This window comes from Mycteria americana, chromosome 1, assembly GCF_035582795.1.
Source record: "Mycteria americana isolate JAX WOST 10 ecotype Jacksonville Zoo and Gardens chromosome 1, USCA_MyAme_1.0, whole genome shotgun sequence".
NCBI lineage: Eukaryota > Metazoa > Chordata > Aves > Ciconiiformes > Ciconiidae > Mycteria > Mycteria americana.
The window spans coordinates 28,597,168-28,613,601 of record NC_134365.1 but is presented as its reverse complement, the minus strand read 5'-3'; the positions used below and the strand labels follow the sequence as shown (position 1 = coordinate 28,613,601).

The 16,434-nt window shown below is 39.1% G+C and overlaps 1 long non-coding RNA gene across 2 annotated transcripts; it reads right to left on the bottom strand.

Moving 5' to 3' along the window:
- Positions 1-1,850: 1,850 nt before the first annotated feature.
- LOC142404591 (uncharacterized) lies at positions 1,851-15,333 on the bottom strand. Of its 2 annotated transcripts, none has more exons than XR_012773903.1 (3): positions 15,138-15,333; positions 5,041-5,175; positions 1,851-2,586 (listed from the first exon to the last, which is right to left on the bottom strand). It is a non-coding gene; the product is annotated as an uncharacterized LOC142404591 (long non-coding RNA). The 2 variants fall into 2 exon arrangements; XR_012773904.1 differs by having other exon boundaries at positions 1,851-2,570.
- Positions 15,334-16,434: the final 1,101 nt, after the last annotated feature.

The following is a 16,434-nucleotide window of genomic DNA, read 5'->3' as shown; positions in this document are numbered from 1 at the left end:
CCCTGACTGCCGGGCCAGGAGGAGCGAGCCTGCTGCACAGCCAGAAGAAGGGGGAAGAGTCCTCCTTAGCCCTCTGCTCCCCTCTCCTGCTAATCTTAGCTAATCCTTAGCTAGGAGCCAAGCTTCCATTAAATTAGTAACTCTCACAAAAGTGAGCTTCCACACCAAGTAAATGTGCGCATCAGTGCTTCACCCGCATGGATATACAGTCTCTCTACATAAATGATATATACTGCATACACATATACACAGAGTATTATATAAATACCTAATTAAATATATACACTGAGTATTCTATGGCTGTATCTTGACCATTTTTTTTCTCCTTATTCCAACTCCTCAGGGACTAATCATGATCTCACTTCCACTGATGCTCATCTGGAGCCAGCAGTTACACCAGTGCAAAATTGGTGTAAATTTACATTAGAATGAAGCTATTATAAACTGTTCCCACTGAAATATGTGTTTATATCTGACAGCCTGCAAGTTTTGCTCAGGAAACTAGTGAAAAGAAAAAAGCTCTTCCAAAACAATTGCATTTGAAAAGCCTCCAAGTCATATACTCCAGCACTGTAAACAAGGCTCTCTTATGAAAGTGGATTTAAATGTCTTTCCATGACATCAACATTTAATACAGGTGAAATTGCTGTTCAGTCTTTCCTTTATGGATTTTATTGTCAGTATAAACATTTATAAGGCAGGTATTAAGATCATATGATCTGTTTAGGAGCTGAGCCTGAAAGAATGCTGCTTTTAATCTGCAAACCTTTTTACAAGCTCTTAGCCACAAAGACGTTTGCCACAGAGTTTTCCAAATATCCTGGCATAACCAAAACTTGACAGAGACTGTGTCTATATTATGTTGATTTTTCTTAGATCGTTTTCTTAGAAGGCGGGAGGAAAGATAAAGGGACACAAAAGTCAAGTTAGTGTTTATAGGTGTCCATCCACTATCTGGGAGTGCTTTAGACTTCTTGTATGGCTCCCAAACACCACCTCTGGGCTCGCATTTCCCTTCTTTGAAATCAGGGTACTACCACTCCCCACTTACCAGGTAAGCTGCTCTCACGATATGCATTGCTCCCCAGCGGCCATGCAGCAGTAGTACTTTGCATGCAGGAGCTTCAAGAGCTGAGCAGACACTGCAGAAGCGATGGAGATGCTCCACAGAAAAAAATAATGGAAACATAGCGGGGAAAAAAAGCAAGAACTCACAGGACAGAAGAGCAAAATGCTGCTGAGCTGCTGCTGGGAAAAAGTGATTGCCAATTTCAAAAATCTCACTGCATTTTTAAAAAAATATTCTTTCTTGAAAAAATGAAGTTGAACAGCATCTGTATAAAATGCATAATCCTTCAATCTTAAATCTTTACAGTACACTTTCTCTTATTTTGCTAAAGCAAAGCCACGCATTTCAATCACTCTATCTGGATGATGATATTATCTAATAATACAGTAATTCTCCAGCATTTGGTTATCTCTGGTTTTGGCATTTTAAAATCACACTTGTTAAAAAAGTGATTTAGATTTTTGGCATTGTTTGGTATGGTCACGAGTGTTCACGCCAACAGTGATCCAGAATAGGCGACAGAAAATCAAGCAGCAGCAGTTTAAATGTATTTATATGCAAATCAGTGATTCGCAGCAGGCAGATGTCAAAAGCAGACAGAACTGAAGGTTCAGTCATGATTTACTTCTCTGTTCTGCCTGTTGTTACATTCAGAGCATTGTAGATAAAAATTAATGTATTAGGTTAATAATAATTAAATTATTGAAACAATTAAGAATTAAAATTTGTTTTAATTATTAATAATAATTAAACAATTGAAAAAATAGCAGACTAAATAAACTAAAGACAAAAATACACCGAGTTGCCAAAGCATGATACCACCCTACTGGTAAAAGCCCAGGTATGACATTTGTTTAGTTTTCTGCCACAAATCAGGAAAACAGAAAACTGCGTAAACTTAAGCCATGGAGAAGGAAACTTTTTAAATTACAATAGCACATAGCATTTCATTAGTAAATAAGAGAAAACCAACCACATCTTTTTATGCAAACCATACACAGCCAATCTGCATTTTTTTTTTTTCATAATATGAAAAGGAAATGGTAACAAATATTCAAGCTCATGCTCTTCCTGTAGCCAAACTATGCCTATTCAGGAACTATATAATCGGATACAATGTAATATCATCATTCATCATCTAAGACATTCAATACAACTTCACCCATATCACGAGGTCATTTCTTCCAATGGTCATTTAAGAAAAACATAACTTTGTACTCCAAAAATATTTATGCTGGTTTCAGCAAAAAAATGTCCGATTGATTGGAACAGTCCAAAGAGGTCGTGCTATCTTGAGGATGCTCAAGTTCCTGACATTTCTCACTGCTGTCCCACGTGAACATAAGGACTTCACAGAGAATCTTCAGACAGTTATATTTACAATTTCTTCTTCCTCTTCATCAAGGTCAAAGAGATTTGAAGATGCTCAGGAACTCACAAAAGCAGGATCCTTATTTATAATCTTCTCAGTGCCAGAACAAGTGTCAGCTGGTCTTTGATCCTGTGAATAGAAAGATCTCCCCGTGCTCTCATTAATAAGGGCTGGGAACTACCATTTTCCTGGCCCTGTGCCTTTCTGAGTCAGAAAGAGCCCCAGGCTCAGCACCTACCTCTGTGGCCCCTGGAGACATATGCTCAAAAGATAACAGATAACATAGACTGACATTGCAAAACAACACCAAATTCTCTGAGTTGAGTTTTTATTATTTATTAAACATAATTTTAAAGGTGCAGATTTTTTTCCCCCATCCGTCTTGAGCTTCCATCCAGGTTTTAAGAGGTACCCTGTTTTTTCAAGATTGACAGTTGACTGTGGGTGATGTACAGGGTATACACAATGGATGCAGGCCCAGATTCTCCCCTCTCTTTGGCTACGTGGAGGCAGAGGAAGTAAAGACTGTACTTGTAGAGACAAGCCCTAAAAGTTAAAGCTTGCAGTCCCCAGAGGAGAAAAGTAGGATGCAATCCTCATTTGGGTGGGACAGCAGATTTTGAAAGTGATTGTGTCAGGAACAGGGGAGCACTTGTGTGCAGAAAAAAATGTCTTACCCTCCTCAAGAACAAAAGGAGGAAATACCATCAGTCCTTCCTTTGGATGTATTTTGTCAGCATCACATGGAATTTTGTACAAGTGTATGAACATACCCACATGCACACATGCATGAACACATACAGGCATTTAAGATTAAAGTTGCTCCATGCTCTGGACTAATCACAATATCACAATATCTCCTGTCCTGCTCCACTCTGATGAGGAAAATGGAACGGAAGGGAAGAAGGACAAGGATGAAGGAAGACGAGTGATCCCAGCAAAAGACAGCCTTTTGCTACTTTATTCCCTCTTCTTTTCTTCAACAGGAGTTTCTGTTGCCTCACTAACTTATGAGAAGTGTGAACCCTTCAGCCCCCTCTGTTTTGCAAGAAGTATACAAGTGTTTTCTTTCTTGCTTGCCTTAGCGCTGCCTTTTAATGGCAGTCCAGAGGCTTATTACCTTTCTTATCCCTGAAAAATCTTTAATGTCTTTTGACATTCTCGCCAAAAAAAACCTTAACTCATTAGTCATCTCCTGCTTTCTTATCATAGCTATTATTCATAACTTTTGCTAATTTGCTAAATGGGCCAAAATGGACATATTCCTTCCACTGACAGTGGTGATGTACTCAGAAGAGCAGGCACATTGCAGGCTTCATTAGTGACACTGAGTCATCCATATCAATCCAAAATCGCAGGTTGTGGTATTGGCCAGAAAAGACATTACTCATTTAGAGGTAACTCTTAGACTCTGATGCCCACTTCCCAAGCTGTTTACGTATTCACTCTTCATCAGAGAACAGAAGCCAAGATGCCCTACTCCTAACACAGCAAAAGCCACATGGAAGCCCTCTTGTCTACCTTTTCTTTGGGTTCATGATTTCTTCATCTGGGCCATCAGCAATAGGAAGGATGAAGTGTGACCCCATCCCAGCCTAGCTTAGAGACTGGGAAATGGGAGGGGGCTGGGACTTCCTCAGGATGTGGAGGAAACTGAATCAGATCTTCCACTTCCCAGGCAAGTGCTTTCCCCCCAGGTCATCAGGACAACATGGCCACTGCCTTTCCCTCTTCCCTAGGTACTTTATTGCTATCCCTTGCTGAACCGGGAGTTCTCAGACCACTTCTAGCAAATCAAGCCCTTCCAGAAGGAAGCACTGAACTGATTCATTTAGCCAAAAACTGTGGCCCCATCATGTGTAGCAATGCCATTAAAGGTACCCAAGTAAGCTTTTGGGTCTAAGACAAGTGTCTGAGCACCTACCCTGCCCAGGCAGGCTTTACGTTAATTGCTCAGGGAAGTCTAGTTCTTTAAATTGAGCTTATAAAGAAACATAGGTGCCTGAATTGTGAGTCTGGCTGTTAATCTCTCTGACTTTGTTTATACACCATGCAAAAAATTGAGTCTGAGCACATACTGAAGTCCAGACTCAGACGTGGCTTTAAGGAAACCTTTGGAGAATGCTAGTGAGAAGATGGGCGACCATGAGAAAAATGCGTCTGCAATGTGAATATTAACACATGACCTTTTGCTTTCACTGATCACATCCAGGGTAAGAGCCTCTGCCATGCTCCAGCCTTGCTTCGAGGGTCAGCGAAGAGGCAGTGCCTCCACCATTAATACTAGTAGCTGCTTCACCTTTCACAGAAAGCTAAAAGCAGCCATAAAGTCAGCTCTCTTGGGATCATTTTCTAGAATTTATGTCATTGGGCACTTGCCCCAAAGTAAATGCTAATACAGCTTTCTGCACTCATATGCCTTCTTAATTTCTAATGGCACATTATAATAGCTTTTCTAAGAAAACAACATTTGTATCAGGAAGTCACACAGTTACATCAGTTTCTAGATAGGATAATATAATTGCACTGATGTCAAACCTGAGAGAAAGAAGTCAAGAATAACAAGTTTTATTTATTGACACTAACTTTTCATTCTTACCTCCTTGCAGGTTTTTACTTGAGATTAAAAGCCGAGATTCAGTGGAAGTTCAGAATGTCCTGGCTCTTCTTAACCTAGGTCTTCTTAACACTCTGGATTAGTAAATATTTTGGGGTGGGACCTGCACTTTCCTTTCTGTAAAATAAAAATAAACCCCCTAAAACTAAATATCAAATATCCACTTTTTCTCCTCTGAATTTGATGAAACAATGAAAAACATAATTTTTTTTCCTTGATGGCAAAGATTTTTTTTTATTATTCTAGCTCAATAGAGCTTCTGAAGAGGTAGTGAATAGAACAAAGTGAATGGGACAACAAGCAGGATGAAAATCTGGAAGCCAGTCTGGCTTCCATTAGCAGTTTCAACTGAATATAAACCTTCTCAGATATTTTTCAATATCATTAGATCATATTTTCTCATAGAAAACTGTTCTTCCAGAAAATTTCAGTCCATTCCTAATCAGAACAAAATAGACCATGAGTAACTTTTCAATTGTTCTTTAAACAAGACCTGGAAATCTAATTGATAATAAATTTACACGTCCATTAAAAATCAAATAGTTTCTTCTTCGACTGTTTAGCAAAAATCCTGCTGGGGATCCTTGTTATTTTTTAATGACTCAGGGCTTGCAGAACATTATATGTCATAACAAGAAGACGATTTAGTGTAGAGAACATTGACTCGTGGTGTTTTATCCTCTTCTGCAGGGTAATAAAACACGTCTTACTGTCTTAGACATGGAGACTTCCCCAAGGCAACGTGCTAAAAGCAAAGGATTTTGCCTATATACCAGTGAAGTCACTAGTTTTGTCACTGACTTCACTAAGAGAAGGACTGGAAACAGAATGAGAATGTTTAAATGTAATTCTGTGAAGACCATATATTTAGAAGCCATTTAATTTCCATCAAATCTTTCCCTCCTTATATCCTTGACACGCACAGTGCTGTTTAGGCCACCCACTAGAAATCTAGTGAATTGGTGTGCCCTATGTGCTGTACCCGAATTTTTAATATCTAAAACAGAATACACTGTTCCCAAAGAGTGATAAAATGTCTGCATCCTAAGGGCATTTTTATATTTGTGTTTGGAAAATATTCCTCTCTTCACAGCTGTTACCCAGTCAAAAAAACAATGCGTGAGTACAGCCAACAACTTGGAGTGGAAAGGAGCTATGTATTTCCTTGCTATGGTCCATGGTGGTTTTGGGATCGCTGAATATAGTTTCCTGTTTTTTAGACAGTTCTTAAAAGTGGACCTTTGGGGGAGCAAATTATTCTGAAAGTTGCACTAACGTCAGAGTAATGTCATTGATTTCCCTAAATTAGTCCTGGTTTATGTCACTGTGGCTCAGTTGCTTTTGTATTTTACAAAACAATACAAAGTAACTCAATGCATGTTCAAGTATGGACGTATCCATACTGCTGATACCCAACGCTGGGAACAGCTTCAGTTTTATGAAGTCTTCGGAATGATCTGTGCAACCGCAGATGACATTTGAGAGAGAACCGGGCGTCCAAGTGTATGTCTTTATCTCTTGCATTGCTTTATTTCATGACAAGAAAGCAGTATTTACTGCCAGGTGTGTGTGCCCCTTTTGCCTTATTGCAGCACAACTTTCAGTAGGTTATTGGCGAGCTCTTGGAAGCCAAGCAATTTATGATAGACTCTTTATTGATAGCCTATTAATTTATTGATAGTCTGTTAGGCGCTTCTACGGAGCAGCTTTCTCAAAATACATCTCAGCAAATTTAAGGAGTTTTGGCACCTTGCAGAGCACAAGTCCCTTTCAGCTGAATCAGAGACAAATTTGAATCTATTGACATATTGCAGTGTTTTAAGTAATTTTTTTTTCTGCAGGTAAGTACACAGTTTGAAATAATCCTAAATTATTAAGTGGTATTTACACTCATACTTGATATTCCATTCTCTTCAAATGTAACACAGAGTTATTACATGCCCTTCCATCTTGTTTGCACAATCACTTTATCACCGTGTAACATGGAAGTGCCCTGGTCTGAGGTTTCTGCTGGTGGAGAAAAATAAAATTTGGTTTCCATACTAAAGCAGCCCACACACTTACAGGACTACAAACAGACATTAGATTTTTTTTCCGGTTCTGTGCAATTCAGGGCTCAGTATAGCTCCAGCTGGGCACTGGTAAGCCTCTTCTTGATATTTTCCCACACAGCTGCTTTATCCGTGGTTGGTTACAAAGGCAGGATGACATTCTTGCAGACTTGGCACTATAACAGGACTGTAGCCCATTTTTCTCTGTGCAACTTGTGCCTGAATTAGATTTTGAATTCTTATGGCATCAATACTGCCCAAAATTCACAGAACTTCAGCTGTAGCATTAATAATGGCAATTACAGTAAACACAATCTAAGTATAGTTCAGTAGATTACATTAAACAAATTATATTTAATAATGATCAGGTTTAAATCTCACTAAACCGAGGGGAATCCCTGTCCTGTAAGCTTTACTGGTGAATTAGCTTGATTCCTGTGTTTGGGACACTCACTCACGTCTTTATCTAGAAAACCGTTCACAGAAATTTGTTTATTCACTAGGTCAACATTTATCTTGGAATGTAAATATTTCAAGACCAAAGAGGGACTGCTAATAGGATGTAGTATTTTTAAAAATACAATCCAATAAAAGATGTTCTTGAAAGATGTTGGCTTGCCTCTTTTACTCTTCAGGATGTGTGAATTCATGCATAATTCAAGTTTTACCTTTCCTGGAGGATTTCCTAGCATTTACGGAATCAGTAAAATTATCAGGTTGCAAAGAACTACAGAGCAAAAACTAATAAAATGACAGTGTTCCTAACTATTTTTAATATTGTGTTGCTTCCTTCTGTTAATACTCAATATCCTGTGGACATCTGAGGACAGTGCTGTCCCTTCCACAGATTCGCTTGTCCTGCTTTCTCAGCTATCTTGTGCAAGCTTAGCATCCACAGCCCTGAGGACCTGAGGATGGTCCTTCTGTCAAGGACAGAACCAGAGAGAACCAGAGCCAGAGTGCAGAATGGGATTCTAAAAAGGGTGATCAAAAGATGACATTCAGTATTTCTCATGTTCACTGCTTTTCATAAGAAACATACAGCAAACTTACATGCATAAACATGGAAATGTATATTGGTGGGGAAAAAGTTTACTGTAGTAATTTCTATATTTAAGAAAAGTGCACAGCACTGAAGAGCTGAGGGTATAGAACAAGAAAAACTTGAAAAATTCACCGTTAAAATGAATTAATGAGGAAATTAGTGATTGAACAGCTACTCCATTTTAGCTGCTATCAGACAGGAAACAATTTTACAGTTATCTATATAAATTTTAATTATGTTTGTTTCCCTTTCAAGCACGGATTTTCTAATCACACAAACTGATGGAGAAATCTGTCTAATCCATGATGCCACATGTTTTACAGTACCTGTAGTGGAAAATGTATTTCTGCATGTACTAATAATCATTAATACCCAACGTAGATTCCATTGTTTTAGTAATACTGTTTTATTATTTAGCAGTGCTTAATATTGTGTAATTATATTCGCAAAATATAATCTTAATGATTTCTCATTCCATTTGCAGTAAAAATGGGTCTCTATTGCTGGATTGATTCTTACAATGTAGAAAAAAATTATGTTACTGAGGAAAAAGTAAAAAAAAATCAGAAAAAGTAGTGTCATGAATAATACTAATACCATAACATATTTGTATAAGGGAATGACTGTTTTATTTTTCTCCTTATTTTACCAATCTGCAGCTTAAAAAAAAATAGTCTACACATCACATATTCTGAGGAAATGATAGAACTTCCTGTTCTCTCACATCTGGAACATTAGCAAGCTCAACCTCCAAAAAAATAGAGGCTAAATAATTTACCACGCTGTTTATTTCAAAGACGTCCTTCCAGAATTAAAGGAAATCTATTTGCATGTTTCTAAAGGCATTGTTCCTTCAGTCTGTGATGTTCATCAGTCAGGTTTGCTGCTTTTGTTTTTGTAATCTAAATAAATATAGTTCAATGGTTTGGAACTCCATGGTTATCCCAGTGGATTCCTCTATATCTATTGTGTAAGGCAGAACTAGGGGAAGCAAAGGATGACTAATTTTATGAACATGAGATGATGGAAGCAAGTGGAAATCTCTACATTCTGCTACAATCTGCCACTTTTTAAGACTCTTGTAAAGCCTAATGATCCAATAGCTTCTGAATCTCTCACAGTTAAGTTTGTATTATCCATTTTCACTGATTATTTCGGCAATTTTCTTTGACTCATTAATTCATTAGATATTGCTAGAAATTTGGTAAAACACCTCTCATTTACTTGTGGTAGGCATGTGCACACAGGCACCTACCAAACAATAACTACTGGGTGTAAATCGACACCTAGCTTGCAATAATATGTTCACAAAATCATGGCCTAAGTGAGAAACAAGTGTTGAGGTAAGGGAGAAACAACCACTGAGAAACAGCAGTTGAAGAGTGAAAGCCAAGGGAAATGCAATACAATATGCTGACAGAAGGAGTTAAAATGCAAATGGATTTCCTTTTTTATATATATATACTCTAATTTTTAAAAATATTCTTAAGATTGGAAAATTTCTGCAAAGCAATTACAGCTTAACTAAAGTAAGCTGTACTAAATTCTGTGTAGTCCTTACTTGTCCAATGGTTTTTACAGTAAAGCAAACATCTGAGAGGGTTTGTACCTTGAGCGGAGCTTTAGAGGAATGAGATTTTCCATTTTGTGGAAAATTATACAAAATGTGTTTAAAACGGTAAACACAGAATTTTAAAATTTCCTGTTATTTCCTATGAATCAGGGTGTTTCTGTATTTCCTACCAAAAGAGCATTAAAATTGATTTATACTTGCTGAACATCTCCATTTTAGCAAAATATAGAAAAAAGATAATTTGGTTGATGCAAACTCGGATGTGGCCCAAAACCACCACCAGTTCTTCCATTGAAATCAAGGTGACGCTGGGCAGGATCTCACAGTGCACAATGCAGTACTGAGCCCAAGACTATACAGACAAAACCATGGAAGACAACGCATAACTGAAACCAGCTATACAACAGCTGGATTTTCTGCTAAGCCTGTCCCTTACACTGTTTACAGTCAAGGGAGAGAAATTGGCTCCTAAGGGAGAGAAATTGGCTCCTAAAGGCATTTTAGTCTAACTATAAAACACACATCTAAAATAACTAGCCAAATCACCTTCTGAAGATCCTCTCCTTCTGCTAACCATAGAAGAACTAGCTTAGACTAAATGTCTAAATTATAGAAATTCCACTTTTAAGTCAGTTAAATGTGGAAGACAGAAATATTTAATTATCATATGTTTTATTATTGACTTGAGATGGCCACAATTTCACCCAATCTTTTTGTATACAATGGCTGTTGATGTTTAAATATGTAGCTGCTGCCACCGAGAGAACCTCAGAGTTTCATAATACCACTGAAGACCAAATTCTTCCAGGGATCTCCAGAAGATATCTAGAGTTCATTGCCATCCCCATACTACCTCCTGAAAACCATGTCCAAAAGGCAACGTTCATAGATATCTTGGGGAACTCCTTCTCACAATGTTGCCTAATGCAATATTGTAGTTCATGAGAATTTTTATTCCCAATTAAAAATATGAACTGTGGTAGCATTTGGCCCCTTTGAACATCATGAATAGCTCAATTAAAATTTGGTCAAAGTCATTGTCACAGAGCAGACATTGTATTTCAGCTTATAGAGGAAAGGTTTAAAAGACAAAGGGCAAAGTCTGAATTGTCCTTAAAGCTGTGTAGAAGGCCAGTGCAAAGTGACTGAGGAGAGGGGTGGGACATTTCCATTTCCGTGAGTAAGCCCATGATTTAGCCACTGAACTTTGGACACTGAGAAACTATGAGACTTAAGAGCACAAAAGTGGCAGCAGGAATAGTTAAAATGGGAAGTGATTAAGGCATGGACAATGTGAGGCTGGAAAGTACTGCAACAGGCCATTGGGAAATAACCATTACAGTGTCAGCACTGAACTGCCAAATGTGTTTTCTGCTGACTGAAGTGGGACCCAGGATTTCTTTGTCGCAAAGCACAGCATTGCTAAAAATGAAATATTTATCTCAATCAGTGAATAAAATCTTAATAAAGTGGTGTTGCCTCCCACCTTCTTGGTGGACACATTTGTGCTATAGGTGGTCATGGACAGCAGCTCATCAGTGCTGGATTAGTCAGCAGCCCATGTTCCTCCAAGTGATTTTCCTAGTGCGTGGTGAAGCGTTGCCCAAATGGTCAATACAAAACAAGGCAGTGTGCCTTAGCAACATGTTTCAAGAAGAAGAAACATACTGAAAATTCACTGGCAAATCAACACAATACTTTTTATAAAAAGGGAATCGCTCCAGGGGACCTTTCTCAAGACCGAAGTTTGTGCAATTTAAAACTTGGAAAGACATTTTGACTAGACTGAGCAATCTGTTGACCTTTCAGAGACATGCTCTTGGTAAATTCATGTGTACCAAAGGTACTGGAGCTGATTTACTATGAAGCAAGGCAATGTCTGCTCAAGGAATGCCCCAATTTCATGAAGAATGTAAATTTGCTATTTTTACAGGACCCTGAGGAAGTTACACAGCTATCTCATATTGTACAACCCTAAAGCTCTTTCCTATCAAACTACTAAAACAACTCCATAGATACAAATTAGCATCAGAGATGCTAAACTTTTGCCAGCATTCAATCGGTGAAAATGTTCTAGGCAAAATGTTAAGATAAACATATGCTTATAGGGAATGCTGGGGCTGGAGGGGTCTCCATGCCATAGCTCTCCAGCAGCTCCAAAAGTTGTTTCATGGAGACAGACACACGCTCTACAATAAAGGCATTTGGAGAAAGCTTTCTATTTTCTTCTGTAAATGGAACTGATCTTTCATTTTCTCACTAGAAGACCATTTTTAAGCCACTGTTCACACTCTGGCATCGACCAGTTCAGTATTTTACTTTAATGTTGTAATCTCAATAAAAATATTATCAGATGTGGCTACGTGTATTCACAGACAATTTACCAGCACTTGAAAATGCTTTCCCATTATTCAGTTGTCTCTAAATGAAAACTTTGCCTGGTAAAAGCAGGTTCTTTAGAATAGATAGCACCACTTAAGCATGGCCATGTCTCTTACAGTAAATCCAGATAGTTCCGCCATAGAACATTTCATGAAGCCATGTACTTTTTCTTCTGACTTCTCACATCACTTTATTACATCAAAATAATAGACGGGGAGCAGTCCCTGTGTTCACTTCAGTGCAAGAACCGCAATTCAAGTCACCGCTGTTGTTGGAGCCTATGCAGGAAGGAAACATTTTCACTGCCTGCACCAGCACTGCCTCCCACATAAAGTCCTGCCGCATCCAGCTGACGAGGGTCATGTCTCACCCATGGGAGCTGGAAGGGCTTCTGAGCTGCAGGACCCACACGCTCAGTCCCCGCTCGGGAGGGTGCTGGGGCTGCCCTGTCTCCCTCCCACCACGATCTGGCTCCCACAGGAAGGCAGCCTAGCTAAGCTAGGCTGGACGGGGGCTGCAGCACATTCCTGACAGATCCAAGATAGACGACACATAAACAGGCAGCATAGCCCTTATTCTATTCTCAGTTGCCCAGACATTAAACAACCCCCAGACTTCTATTGTGTAGGGATTGTATCTTGATGGGTAGGAGAACAAAGAAATGTGTCAAAACATACAGGAATATTTCTCCCCACGTGTTCGCATTTTTCTGAATGTTAATTAAATAAGCTCAGGGGGCTTTCCCTGATTGTTTACACTTGAACTTTTCATCAGCCTAATATTTCATAAACCCGACTACACATGCTATTCATTCATGGATTTTTAAAAAATGGGTGCGTTTTGTTTCAAGATGCAGATGTTAGTATAATGCAGTACTAACAGAGCTCTCAGTATGAATAAACAGGAATCTGTGTTTATGCATGATACAGAGAACTGTGTAGGGAGTTCTCCTCATTAAAATGGTAAACTAAGCCCAACTTAATTACAGCTTGAAAGCCAAAGGGAAGTATGTTACTATCTTATCCTGCAGGGCACAAGGTAATTTAAAAAAACAGTGGCATTCTAGTGATAACCTAAACAAGAATACAAAATCAAACTAGGCAGTAGTATTTGGCATGCTTTGTACCTATAGAGATCCGTTTCATTTCCAGTGATGATTTTCTGGCTTGGCTACTTATAAGAAAAAAGATAAGTCAGTTTTTAACAGCTGTCCTAAAGCACACTCCATATGTCTCCACCATTGCAAAACAAAATGGAATGTGTACGATATTTTTACTCAGAGACAGTTTATACAGGTTCTAGATTAATGTTCTGCAATGAAACAGAGAGAAAGCACTCATAAAGACAATTACATTTTCTTTCTTCTGACAAGGAATTAGGAGCAATAAGCTTTCTCCCTTTCCTTGCCTGATGACAAAAGGCTGTAAACCAAGATATTAAGAAATTGGGTCAAAAAGAAATCTGGGCACCAGGATGTAAAAGTCATAGTACTGAAGACTCTGCTGATGCTGTGAAAGGCAGCATTTTGGACACATATTTTGTTTGCTTCATTTTTTTTAAATGATTTTTTTTCTGAAGATGGTTCCAAAAGGAGCTGCCCACAGTTTGTCTCCCTTGTTGTTTAGCAGCAAGACAAATTCACAGCCTCAGCAAATCCCCCTGTTAAATTTTTAAGCTAGAAATAGAGTAGTAAACTGTCCCTGTAAGTGGAAATAATGCATTATATTATGAGACTACTTTTGGCATCTAGCTTCTCCTATTCATTCATTCTCACCCAAAAGAATTCTTCTCTGGTTGAGTTGAGCTGCTGTATCTCCAGCTGAAATATCTGCATTTTGCAAAGCAGATATCCTTGCAGTCAGCATATATGAATAGCTTTGAGACCAGAACAGTCTGTGGTGCTGTCTACCTTTGCACAATATCATTGTGGTTAGCAGAACCACTCTATAAATAAGCTTTGGGTTCTGTGTTCTCAGCTTTTTCAGCCTCAGGAGGCTGGAAATTAAAGCCTGCAAATCACAGGGAAGTGCCCTAACCAGCCAACATGGGGGAAGAAGTAGGATATTGTGGTTTTTACTGGCACACAATACAAATAATCTAGCTGTTCCCACCTCGCTGAAAATTTTAAAAAGACCTAGTTTTATCAAAAGTATATAAGATGCCAATTTCTCAGCATAAACGGCTCAGCCAAATAAAAGCACCCAGAGTTAACACCAAACCAACACCCAAGAAGCCTATGAATACAGCAGTCTATCAAATCTGACATAAAGCAAACTTTAGATGTGGATGGTGTCACACAACCACATGAAAAAAATTACAAACATTTTTACATTCTACAAAATGAAACTGTAACCTCATAGTTAAAAATAAGGATTCCCTTATTTTTGAAATCCCTTATAAATGAATGCAGAGGAAGCAAGAACCACAACAGCCATCCCTGAAGCTGCCTATCTTTGTTCTCCTGGCAGTGGTTGGACCTTTCTGTTAAGTCCCTGGAGTTAACTCCGATTAACAATCGTGCTGCAGGTTGGCACTTGGCCAGCTCCCATCAAATAATATTTACATCTCTCTTATCTGGTCATAAATTGTTAAACTTGATCTTTTGGCGTACCCAGAACAATTACCTGTCTGTTATAAAAGTGTGCAGTGCATTGCTAGAGGCATAAAAGAGCTTCTATTATGTTTTCAAACTTGTGCTGGTAAATGGAGTTGGTAGACGGAGAGGCTGCCTTTCCTGAATGAATGGACTGAGACATCAATCTTTAATTTTGATCTGGCGAATGGAATTAAAATGCTTAACCAACCACCTGGACAGATGTTAGCATAGTTGTTATCAAACCTGACCTGCTCTCAGAGCTCTTCAAAAACTACCAGTATCCCTTAGCGATGAGAACGGTTAGTAGCAAGGGAACTGAACTTTGATGGATCACTAATTCCAAAGTTCATCTGCTAGACTATTAATATAGATGGGCACACTTAAGCACATTTTCATGCAAAAATGCTTAATGTTATTTCTCCTTTCTCTTACCGTCCAAAATCAGAATTCAGGGATCGGTGTTTCTCCTGTAACACCGGACCTCACTGCTGCCTTGTGCCCGGGAGGCCAATCGGCTCCGGTTTCTGCTTTAGTTACCATACGCGCGTCCCCGGTTCTCCTCGGTTCAGATTGCAGAGAGGTGCTGTGCAGGAACAGGTCTTCAGTGATGCTAACTGATGTGCTGGCAGAGCTGACACCCTGCTTTGAAAGTTAGTGTGAATATAAGAAACTTGAAACAATTATTTTAACAGCTTATTTTCACTATCGAACTCTTTGACCATTAATAGAGCAACAAATATTGTTTCAGTAGTTAACCTCAATGACTGCATTACACAACTAATAAACCACAAATTTCTTCTTTCACGGGGAGTCTTTACCTTATGGATTTCTACTTCAGTATCTTTCAAATCTTCCTCCCAGAGAAATCAGACCAAATAAGTCCATCTCACATAGCAAAGAAAAAGGTGCTCTCAGCCTTTCAACCTCTCCATTCCTCAGGCTTTCAAAAGACAGAGCCACCCTGATTTCCACCTGCAAAAGGGCAGCCCCAGAATGTAAACAACTTCTTTGTGCTGAATCTCTCTTTGCTTTCCCTGAACTTGAGTTGACATGAAGGATTTGGCTGAGCCATGTGCGGTCTCCAAAGACCAAGCCCCTTTCTCTCTGCCAGGCATGCTGAGATAAAAACACAGATAAGATTCGTTGTTTCTATAACTTCCGTACCTGGGAAACATAAAACCTGGGCAGCTCTCAGCTTCTTTTGGACACTGTGTGTAAAAGCCACTAGACCCAGAGCACACAAGAGGCAAAATTCCTCTCCATCCAGATTGTGTTCTGTAAATTCCTGCTATACAGGTTATTAGTGGAGATTTGTATCACGTCCAAAGGGAAAAGACAATGCTGCTTTGATATCGGGCTTTTTGCCTTCCCTGCCTTTCATTTCTACCCCTTCTCTACCACTTCAGCTTGAGTTGTGCTGCTTACCTGCTTTTGCCGCAGCGTCTGCTTTTTTGCAGTGGCATTCAGCAGCCGTGAGGACGTGGATGTCCAGAGCACGCACGCGGCCAGGGCAGATACGAGACATCAAGTTTATCGGTGGGAAGGATGGCATAGCCAGTTCTGTATTCTTCTGATTCTTTATTTGTTAGTCACAGTTTGCAGATGTTACAAGAAAAATAACTTTGCAGCATCTTCAAACATTGCATGCAGTGGAGGCATGTGGCACTTCTCTGCAAATGTAGGAATGTTTGGCTAGCTTTCCCTGCTGCCCAGCTGACTTGTACAGAGC